This window comes from Canis lupus, chromosome 1 (assembly GCF_003254725.2).
Source record: "Canis lupus dingo isolate Sandy chromosome 1, ASM325472v2, whole genome shotgun sequence".
Taxonomy (NCBI): domain Eukaryota; kingdom Metazoa; phylum Chordata; class Mammalia; order Carnivora; family Canidae; genus Canis; species Canis lupus.
The window spans coordinates 112,895,123-112,904,744 of record NC_064243.1 but is presented as its reverse complement, the minus strand read 5'-3'; positions in this window follow the sequence as shown (position 1 = coordinate 112,904,744).

The following is a 9,622-nucleotide window of genomic DNA, read 5'->3' as shown; positions in this document are numbered from 1 at the left end:
ACACTTAAATAGATGAAGTTTGAGTCGGAGATGTGGTTACTGAGGCATTTTGACTTGTCTTTTTAAACGCTTTATTTTTGAGGGTACCTGGGTGGTTCAGTTGCTTAAGCATCTGCTGTTGGGGTCATCATGCTTAAGCATCATGATCGTGGGGTCCTGGGCTCTTTCCTCAGCGGGGAGCCTGCTTCTCCCTCTCCCTCTGCCTGCAGCTCCCTCTGCTTGTGCTTTCTCTCTCTGTGTCAAATAAATAAATAAAATCTTTTTAAAAAAATAAGTGCTTTATTTTTTAAACACAATTTATTTGTATAAAACCATTGGGACCATCAGTATTACAGTAGGACCTGGGGAGGGACCAGAACTGCGTAGCAGGGCAGCAGCAACCTTACTCCTTTTATATAGTGTGCACCCTTGTGCAGATGCATTTAAATCTTATACTGTGGTGAAGGGATGATTTCTATAATGTACAGTAGAATTGGATTACTTAGCTGTGTTCTTGTCTGATTTACAATATAAATGTTTTGCATTATTTTCACATGGGGAAACAAGGGAATACTTTTCTTTTTATATTTCTGTGGGTTTTTTAAAAAAGAGTTTATTTATTTATTCATGAGAGACACACAGGGAGAGGCAAAGACACAGGCAGAGGGAGGGGCAGGCTCCCTGTGTAGAGCCTGCTGTGGAACTCAAGTCCAGGACCCCAGGATCACGACCTGAGCCAAAGGCAGACACTCAACCACTGAGCCACCCAGGTGCCCCTATATCTGTGTTTAGACTGATCTTTCCTGGCCAGAAAATACCCATCTCTTTGTATGCTTTTTACTTGTTTACACCGCCCCCACCCCAGTACTCTTTTGGGGCTAAAGATGGTCCTTTTTCACGGACATCATCACTACTATCATCATTCACAGCACAATTGTGCAAGCATATGTAATGCTGGGTTTAATATATAATACATGTAGTGATTATGTAAGGTAATACCCACAACAGCTGTAGTTTCTTACTTCGCCAAGCAATTTCATATTTAAGTGTTAGGTTTCCACTTTGGCAAAATTTTACCACATCAAAAGATGCTGGAAGGAGGGATTCCCTCTGGTGTTCCGTCTTCTTCTTAGGATATACCTATTGCAGTTGGAGTTTATCTTATATTATTCATCTTCGTGTTTTGGACAGTATGAGGTTTGAATTCATTGATATACAGAGGGGAACCAAACTTCTTGATCCAACATGAATTATAAAATTGATGAGATCCATGGTTCTTCATTGTAGAATTGATGGCATTATGAGTCACCACGCTCCTATTTAGCTCTTAAATACTGCACCATATCCCCCACCTCTTCTTTTTCTCCCTTCCTCTACTCCAACGATAAAGGAATGATAGATTTTCTGTTGTACATTCAACTCCTACATTAATTAAGACTAAGTCCAAGTGCTATACCAGGAAGTGCTAGGTTTCTACCTATCTTTCCATTTAAAGTGGTGGTGTTTAAAAACAGTTTCAAGGGATGAGGCCCTCTGGACTTTGCTTATTTGAAGAATCAGTGGTAAGAGCAGTGAAGAAAATTCCATGGAATACATTTCTCATATAGCACATTTCTGCAGTCATAAGTAAGTTGATTTGGTTTATAACCCTTTGCAGTACGCAAGCAGATAGAAATGCATCTGTTATATAAGTGAGAAAAGGTTGTATGCTAACTGAGCATGTTTTTTATTTTTTTATTTTTATTTTTTTAATATTTTTTTTATTTATTTATGACAGTCACACAGAGAGAGAGAGAGAGAGAGAGGCAGAGACACAGGCAGAGGGAGAAGCAGGCTCCATGCACCGGGAGCCCGATGTGGGATTCGATCCCAGGTCTCCAGGATCGCGCCCTGGGCCAAAGGCAGGCGCCAAACCGCTGCGCCACCCAGGGATCCCTGAGCATGTTTTTTAAATCCTTTAAAAATACTCAGCATAGGGGTGCCTGGGTGGCTCAGTGGAGCATGTGCCTTTGGCTCAGCTCTTGATCCCACAGCCACGGGATCCAGCTCCCCATGGGGAGCCTGCTCCTCCCTCTGCCTTTGTCTCTGCTTCTCTCTGTGTGTCTCTCCTGAATAAATAAATAAAATCTTTAAGAAAACTCAGCATAGGGCAGCCCCAGTGGCACAGCGTTTTAGCAATGCCTGCAGCCCAGGTGTGATCCTAGAGTCCCAGGATCGAGTCCCACATTGGGCTCCCTACATGGAGCCTGCTTCTCTCTCTGCCCGTGTCTCTGCCTCTCTCTCTCTCTCTCTCTCTCATGTGTCTCTCACGAATAAATAAATAAATAAATAAAATCTTAAAAAAAAAACTCAGCATATAAACTTGCATTTGAGCTTGCCAGTGTTTTTTATTGCTGTTGTTGTTAATATGTGTTCTCAAATTTTCTAATGTGTGCTGTGAATAACTCAATAACCCGTTCCTTTCTGGTTCCTTATTTGATTTACTTAATTATATATTACTTAAGGACATTCTAACATTGCAGATATTACCATAAACAGGTAAAAGTAAAATTGGTCTTCTGAAAATGTGTCCCAGGTCCTGGAGAGATCATGACCTGAGCCGAAGTCAGACACCTAACCGACCGAGCCACCCAGGCGCCCCTGACTTAAGTTTTTATTTTTAAAGATTTATTTATTTACTCATGAGAGACATAGAGAGAAATAGGCAGAGGGAGAAGCAGGCTCCATGCAGGGAGCCCAGTGCGGGACTCAATTCCAGGACTCCGGGATCAGCCCAGAGCCAAAGGCAGACGCTCAACTGCTGAGCCACCCAGGCGTCCTGAAATCTATTTTTTAAGATCAGCCTAAAAGGCTCACTCTCTGCTGTCGCCCTGTAAAGGGGTGAGTTATACCAAAGATGATCCTTGGCCCAATGAGTGCAGGACAGCCTAGTTGACGCTACTTGTCCTGGCTCAATTATTAAAAAAAAAAAAAAATTTGAGGTGCCTGGGTGGCTCAGTCAGTTGAGCAGCCGACTCTTGATTTCAGCTCAGGTTGCGATCTCAGGGTCATGGGATGGAGGCTCATGTTGGGCTCCTTACTCCTTACTCAGTGGGGAGCCCACTTAAAATTAGCTCTCTCCCAGCATCAGTGCCTGGGTAGCTCAGCAGTTGAGCATCCCCTGTCTGTGTCTCTATCTCTCTCATAAATAAATATGTCTTTTTTTTTAATTACCTCTCTCCCTCTCCCTCTGCCCCTCCCCCAACTCTCTCACTTATATTTTGTCTCTCTTAAATAAATAAAAAATCTTAAAAAAAAAAAAGATTGTATTTTTAAGTAATCTCTACATCCAACATGGAGCTCAAACACAATCCCAAGATCAAGAGTCCCAGGCTCACCAACTGAGCCAGTCAGGCATCCCATGGCTTAATTATTTATAGCGCCTCTTTGGCTCTCAAAACAATCCTGGTGCAGACAATAAATTGTATGGTTTCTAATTTAAATGAGCTTTGATTTTACAGCCCATTTATCTGGGGGGAAAAGTGGCTTTAGGGGCTTTAAGAGTAAGTAGTTAATATCATAAGTAGGTTGAATGCGAGAATCATGGGCTCTTCAAACAACCAAAATATTAACCACTTACTCTGTGACAGGCAATGCTGTCAGTATTTTACAGTGATTAATTCAATCCTTCTACAGCTTCAAGAGGTGAGTACTGTTCTCTCCAATTTGCAGCTGAAGGAATTGAGGTACAGAGATTACCCCTGATAAGTGGGAAAGCCAGGATTTGAAATGCCCGGCTGTTCTGTGCCAGTCTCAGCCTATCAAGAATCAGTGTTGTGGTTGGGCTGGCCCTTGTAATTATTATTAGGATTGCAAGATGCCATTCAGGAAATGGGAAAAATTAAGATTGCTTACAAGACCTAGCAATTACATAGCACACCTGGGGCCACACAGTGAGGTTGCAAGAAGAGAGGGAACCCATGGGCCTGGGGTTCTGCTTTTATTGGGATCTTACAGGTGGTGGCCTAGGATTTTGTAGACTCACTCTTTATTGGTGAATTGGGAGCAGAAGAGCAGAAATTTAAATCAGGGGAAGAGAAAACAAAAATAAGTGGCCCAAATGGTCAGTTCTCAAAATCAACCAAGATCTCTAAAATTAAAGAATCTGAATAGGGGGAGGTGGCCTGACTACCTAGGCCTCTGGCTGGCACTGTGCTTATTTGAGAGAGCCATTGAACTAAATGTCTCAGGAACCAAATCTTAAGTCAGGCACTTGCATTACAAAATGAAAAAGAAAAAAAAATGTGTCAAGGTTTACACTATAACACACCCTGTGATGCCAAGTCTTCAGAGTCAATGGTGAGGCCATTAACTGCTTGGGTTGCAGATGTGCTAAATCAGAGGTAGGGCACATAGTAACCCAGAATGCACTTTTTAAAGATTTATTTATTTATTTGAGAGACAGATTGGGGGAAATAAAAGAAAAAGAAAGAGAGAGAATCTGGGAAGCCTGGGTGGCTCAGTGGTTGAGCACCTGTCTTTGGCCCAGGGCATGATCCTGGAGTCCCAGGATCAAGTCCCACATCCGGCTCCCTGTATGGAGCCTGCTTCTCCCTCTGCCTATGTCTCTGCCTCTCTCTCTCTCTCCCTCTCTGTCTCTCATGAAAATAAATGAAATCTTTAAAAAAGAGAGAGAGAGAGAGAATCTCAAGCAGACTCCAAGCTGAGCACAGAGCTAGACATGGGAATCGATCTCCACTCTGAGATCATGACCTGAGCCGAAATCAAGAGTCAGACACTGAGCCACCCAGGTACCCCTAAACCCAGAAAGTATTATAGTAGCAAAATTTTTTTATGATAGTCACACAGAGAGAGAGAGAGGCAGAGACATAGGCAGAGGGAGAAGCAGGCTCCATGCACCGGGAGCCCAACGTGGGATTCGATTCCGGGTCTCCAGGATCGCGCGCTGGGCCAAAGGCAGGTGCCAAACTGCTGCGCCACCCAGGGATATAGTAGCAAATCTTATAAGAATTATCCAGGAAGCAGTTTGAAATCCAGTCTGTAGACATTGCCTCAACTTGAAAGGGTCTAGCCCTGAAAATAGGTCAGTGACCCTGGGGGGAGTCTGTTCAAGTTTAAAGATTTTATTTATTCATTTGACAGAGAGAGAGAGAGCACAAGCAGGGGAAGCAGCAGAGGGAGAAGAAAAAGCAGGGTCCCTTCTGAGTAGGAAGCCCAATGCAGGGCTCAATCCCAGGACTTTAAGATCATGACCTGAGCCAAAGGCAGATGCTTAACCAATTGAGCCACCCAGGCACCCTGAGAACAGATTCTTATGAAGCTTATGCAAATAACTATATTGCCATGAAAATAAGAATACTCACTGAGAGTTTCCAAATTCTGGATGGATCAAGTAGGAAGAAAAGGTAACTGTCTCATCCTCATTCCCAAAAGTATATTTTACTAAATTGCTGTAAGTCAGAGTAAGCCTAAGAGAAAAAGTGTCCTTAAATCTAGAAAACAAGAATAAAGAACCAGTTCTCTTTCAAAGAAAACGTCATAAAAAAATTGTAATCATCCTCATCACCCCATTCAGTCCTATATAATTAATTCTTGATCTGAACTTTTGCTAACAGTTTTATGAATCCAGTTTTTCCTTAGAGTTCTATCTATTCTTACCCAGTATAGTCATCTGATCTGAAAGTTATCAGAAACTTGTAAGAGGTCTTTTCATGAATCTCTTTGAAGATGAAGCACTTTTACAAAAGCATCAGAGGAAAACAATAACTATAATGACAAAAAGTCTTAAAAATGTCCTTGGTTAAAGATCTGACAAGAGGGAGCCTGGGTGGTTCAGTGGTTGAGTGTCTGCCTTCGGCTCAGGGCATGACCCTGGGTCTGGGGATTTAATCCTGCATTGGGCTCCCTGCAAGGAGCCTGCTTCTCCCTCTGCCTATGTCTCTACCTCTCTCTGTGTGTCTCTCATGAATGAATAAATAAAATCTTAAAAAAAAAAAGATCTGATGAGAGTTCATTATAATGCAATTGATAAGAAAATTTATTTCTGTGATAAATAATATTTTAAGTTGATAATTGGAATTATGACTGATAATAGTACACATCTGATTTTTTAGGATTCTTGTAATTTCTGGAACACTTATATTAATAACATATATCCATACAAGGATACTCATTAAGAAATTTGGCATTATTTCTTATTTACATTGCTTCCTGTGCAATTTAACATGTCAAATAAGCCCAGTTAATGCAATACCTCTCTTTTTATAAAGAGAAAGAACAAATCCTTTGAGATGTTCCAGGGACCCTCTGAAACATCTCAAAGTTATTTCCAAGGTCAAAAAGACTTTAGTTTTTGTTTGAAGATTTATTTATTTATTTATTTATTTATTTATTTATTTATTTATTTGATTTGAAAGAGAGAGCATGCATAAGTGGGGAAGGGAGGAAGAGGGAGAGGGAGAAGCAGATTCCTCCCTGAGCCCCCGGATATGTGGCTTGATCCAAGCTGAAGGCAGACGCTCAACCAGCTGAGCCACCCAGGCACCCCTCAAAAAGACTTTAGAATTGGATTTTGAGAAGTTTGTGAAAAATATCAAGACGTTTCAGACACTTGACTAAATAGGATCACAGACCATTGTGAAGCAATTCTTAATTATCTAATAACAAAAGTGACAAAATTTTTTTTAAGTAGGCTTCACACCTGGCTTGAAATAGGGCTTGAACTAACAACCCCGAGATCAAGACCTGAGCTGAGATCAAGAGTCAGACACTTAACCAACTACACCACCCCAGAAGCCCCAAAATGACAAAATACTTTTAAAGCAAATATGGAAGGCTACATTGCTGTGAGCAAAACTTATCTCTTTAAATATTGAGATTCAGTTTTGTTAAGTTATCAAAGACCTGAGTAAGACATGAAGCACAGGAAATTTTCCTTAATTTTTTTATTTATTTAAGTAATCTTTCCACCCAATGTGGAGCTTGAACTCACAACCGTGAGATCAAAAGTCACACACTCCTCTGACTGAGCCAGCTAGTTGCCCCCACAGGAAATTATTTAGATGGGACACAAACTTTTTGCTTTCTAGGCAGATTACTTAAAATGTAAAGAAAATCTTTCACAATTTTTTATCAGGAGCTAACAAATACTTAAAGAAAACGTAGTCCTTTCAGCAGATGAAAGAAAATTGCATACGCATATTATTGATATTAAAGTTTATTTTTTTAAATGCTTATAGGGGATCCCTGGGTGGCACAGTGGTTTAGCGCCTGCCTTTGGCCCAGGGCGCGATCCTGGAGACCCGGGATCGAATCCCACGTCAGGCTCCCGGTGTATGGAGCCTGTTTGTGTCTCTGCCTCTCTCTCTCTCACTAACATAAATAAAAATTTTAAAAATAATAAATAAAATGCTTGTAATAACAATTTGATTTTTGCCAACTTGACCACATAAGGTAAAATTCTCCCTTTCTTTTATTAAAGATTTTATTTATTTATTTATTCATGAGAGACAGAGAGAGAGAGAGAGAGAGAGAGAGGCAGAGACACAAGCAGAGGGAGAAGCAGGCTCCATGCTGGAAGCCTGGTATGGGACTCGATCCCCGGACTCTGGGATCATGCCCTGAGCCAAAGGCAGATGCTCAACCTCTGAGCCACCCAGGCATCCCAAATTCTCCCTTTCTTTCTCTCTCTTCTCGACTTTCTATACCATTTTGTCCTTTATTTTTCCTCTTTCTCATTCTGAAACAAACAGCTTTGCTTTAGGACAAAATCACTTTCATTCCCTTAATAAAAATGCATTTCCAAGGGCTCCTAAGAGGCTCATTGGCTGAGTGCCTGCCTTTGGCTCATGTCATGATCCTGGTGTTCTGGAATCAGGTCCTGCATCAGGCTCCCTGCAGAGAGCTTGCTTCTCTCTCTGCCTATGTCTCTAACTCTCTCTGTGTGTCTCTCATGAATAAATAAATAAAATATTTTTAAAAATGCATTTCCACACTCCCTTATCTTTCTTATTCAAAAATTCATCCTACTTTCCTTATTATTTCTAATAGTTTTTTTAATTTCTAGTAGTTTTAAATTACATTTATTAGAATTTTCAACTCTTAAAACCTTAATTTCTAGTAAAAACTGAGAAGCAATTGTGACCTGCCTCTTATACCAGCATTTTTAGATCAGCAAACTTATTAATACACTTCATAATTTCTAGAAACATACATTTCCTCAAGGCACAGTTTTCAACATGGCACAAGATATGTTTACTAAGAGAGGCAAGTATTTTTATTTCCTCTGTAAGAAGAGGTCAAAAAACAGGTTAACTTAAACTTGTTTAACAATTTGTGGTTTTGTATTCTATCTTATTTGGAAATAATCTAGATATTCAATGAATGTCCCACCACTTAATTTAACTTGTCAAAATTCCACAAAGCTTCAAGTTACCCAAGAGATTTGGGAAAATTTTTAAAAATAATCTCCACACCCACTGTAGGGCTCAAACCCACAACCACAAAATCAAGAGTTGCAAGGTATGTTTTATTTTATTTTATTTATTTATTCATGAGACAGAGAGAGAGAGAGAGAGGTAGAGCCACAGGCAGAGGGAGAAGCAGGCTCCCTGCAGGTAGCCTGATGTGGGACTCGATCCTGGGATTGGGATCATGCCCTGAGCCAAAGGCAGATGCTCAACTGCTAAGCCACCCCAGTGTCCTGCAAGCTATAGTTTTTTATCTCAGTTTCCACTTATCATTTTTCTCCTGTTGCCTTAATCATATATGTTGTCACCAGGAAGTTTTGGGTGATATCACCATGAGCCCTCTTGGTAAGTGGCCACATTCCTTTCCAGGGTGTTCCAAGAGACCTCTCCAGGAGTGGTCTACTCCTGCCTCCACTAGCGTGATATGTGCAGTTTTTGGAGAAAGCCCCCTAGGCTTCTGAAGTCTTAGCATGTTGGTTTGCATGGCCCAGGAAGAGCCCATGGAGTTTTGCATTTACCAAGGAGCTAGTGTGCCTCCCTGGAGTCCTTAGACAGCACTGGCATCAGATGTTCAGGACATAGGTCTCTGTCCATTAATTTTTTTTAGCAACGTCATGCCAGGGATTGGACCCATAAAATCCCATGGGGTCAGGAGACCAACGATTGACTGTAGTAAGTAAAGTGATAGGACAGAGACCACAGACTTTGGTCATGCTCTCCCTCTGCTGGTGCCATTGATTCCTAGTTGTGATGCTAGTTCATTCCTCTGGGTTAGGACACATAGCCTACATGTGACCCATTGATTCAGTGGATTGTCACGGCAGCTGTGACCTTTTGGGTTGGAGACTACAGGCAACGCAAGACAGAAACAAGATGTGAAAGCACATAGCAGCATGACAGACCGCCCCAGCAAGCAGTGCTCCTTTCCTCGATGGTTAGTCACCTGAGTTAGGTGGTTAGTAAACAAGTTCCAGTTAAAGGGAATTTGCCATTAATCACAATGGCAGTTATGCAACACCACCGACTATGCCAATTGTTCTGTGCCATTCTCATCCTGTCAGTATCAATGTTGTGGTTGGGCTGGCTCTTGTAGTTTTTATTAGGATTGCAAGATGCCCTTCAGCACTAACCATCAAGAAATTTTGAAAAAATAAAAGATTTATTATTTATAGGAC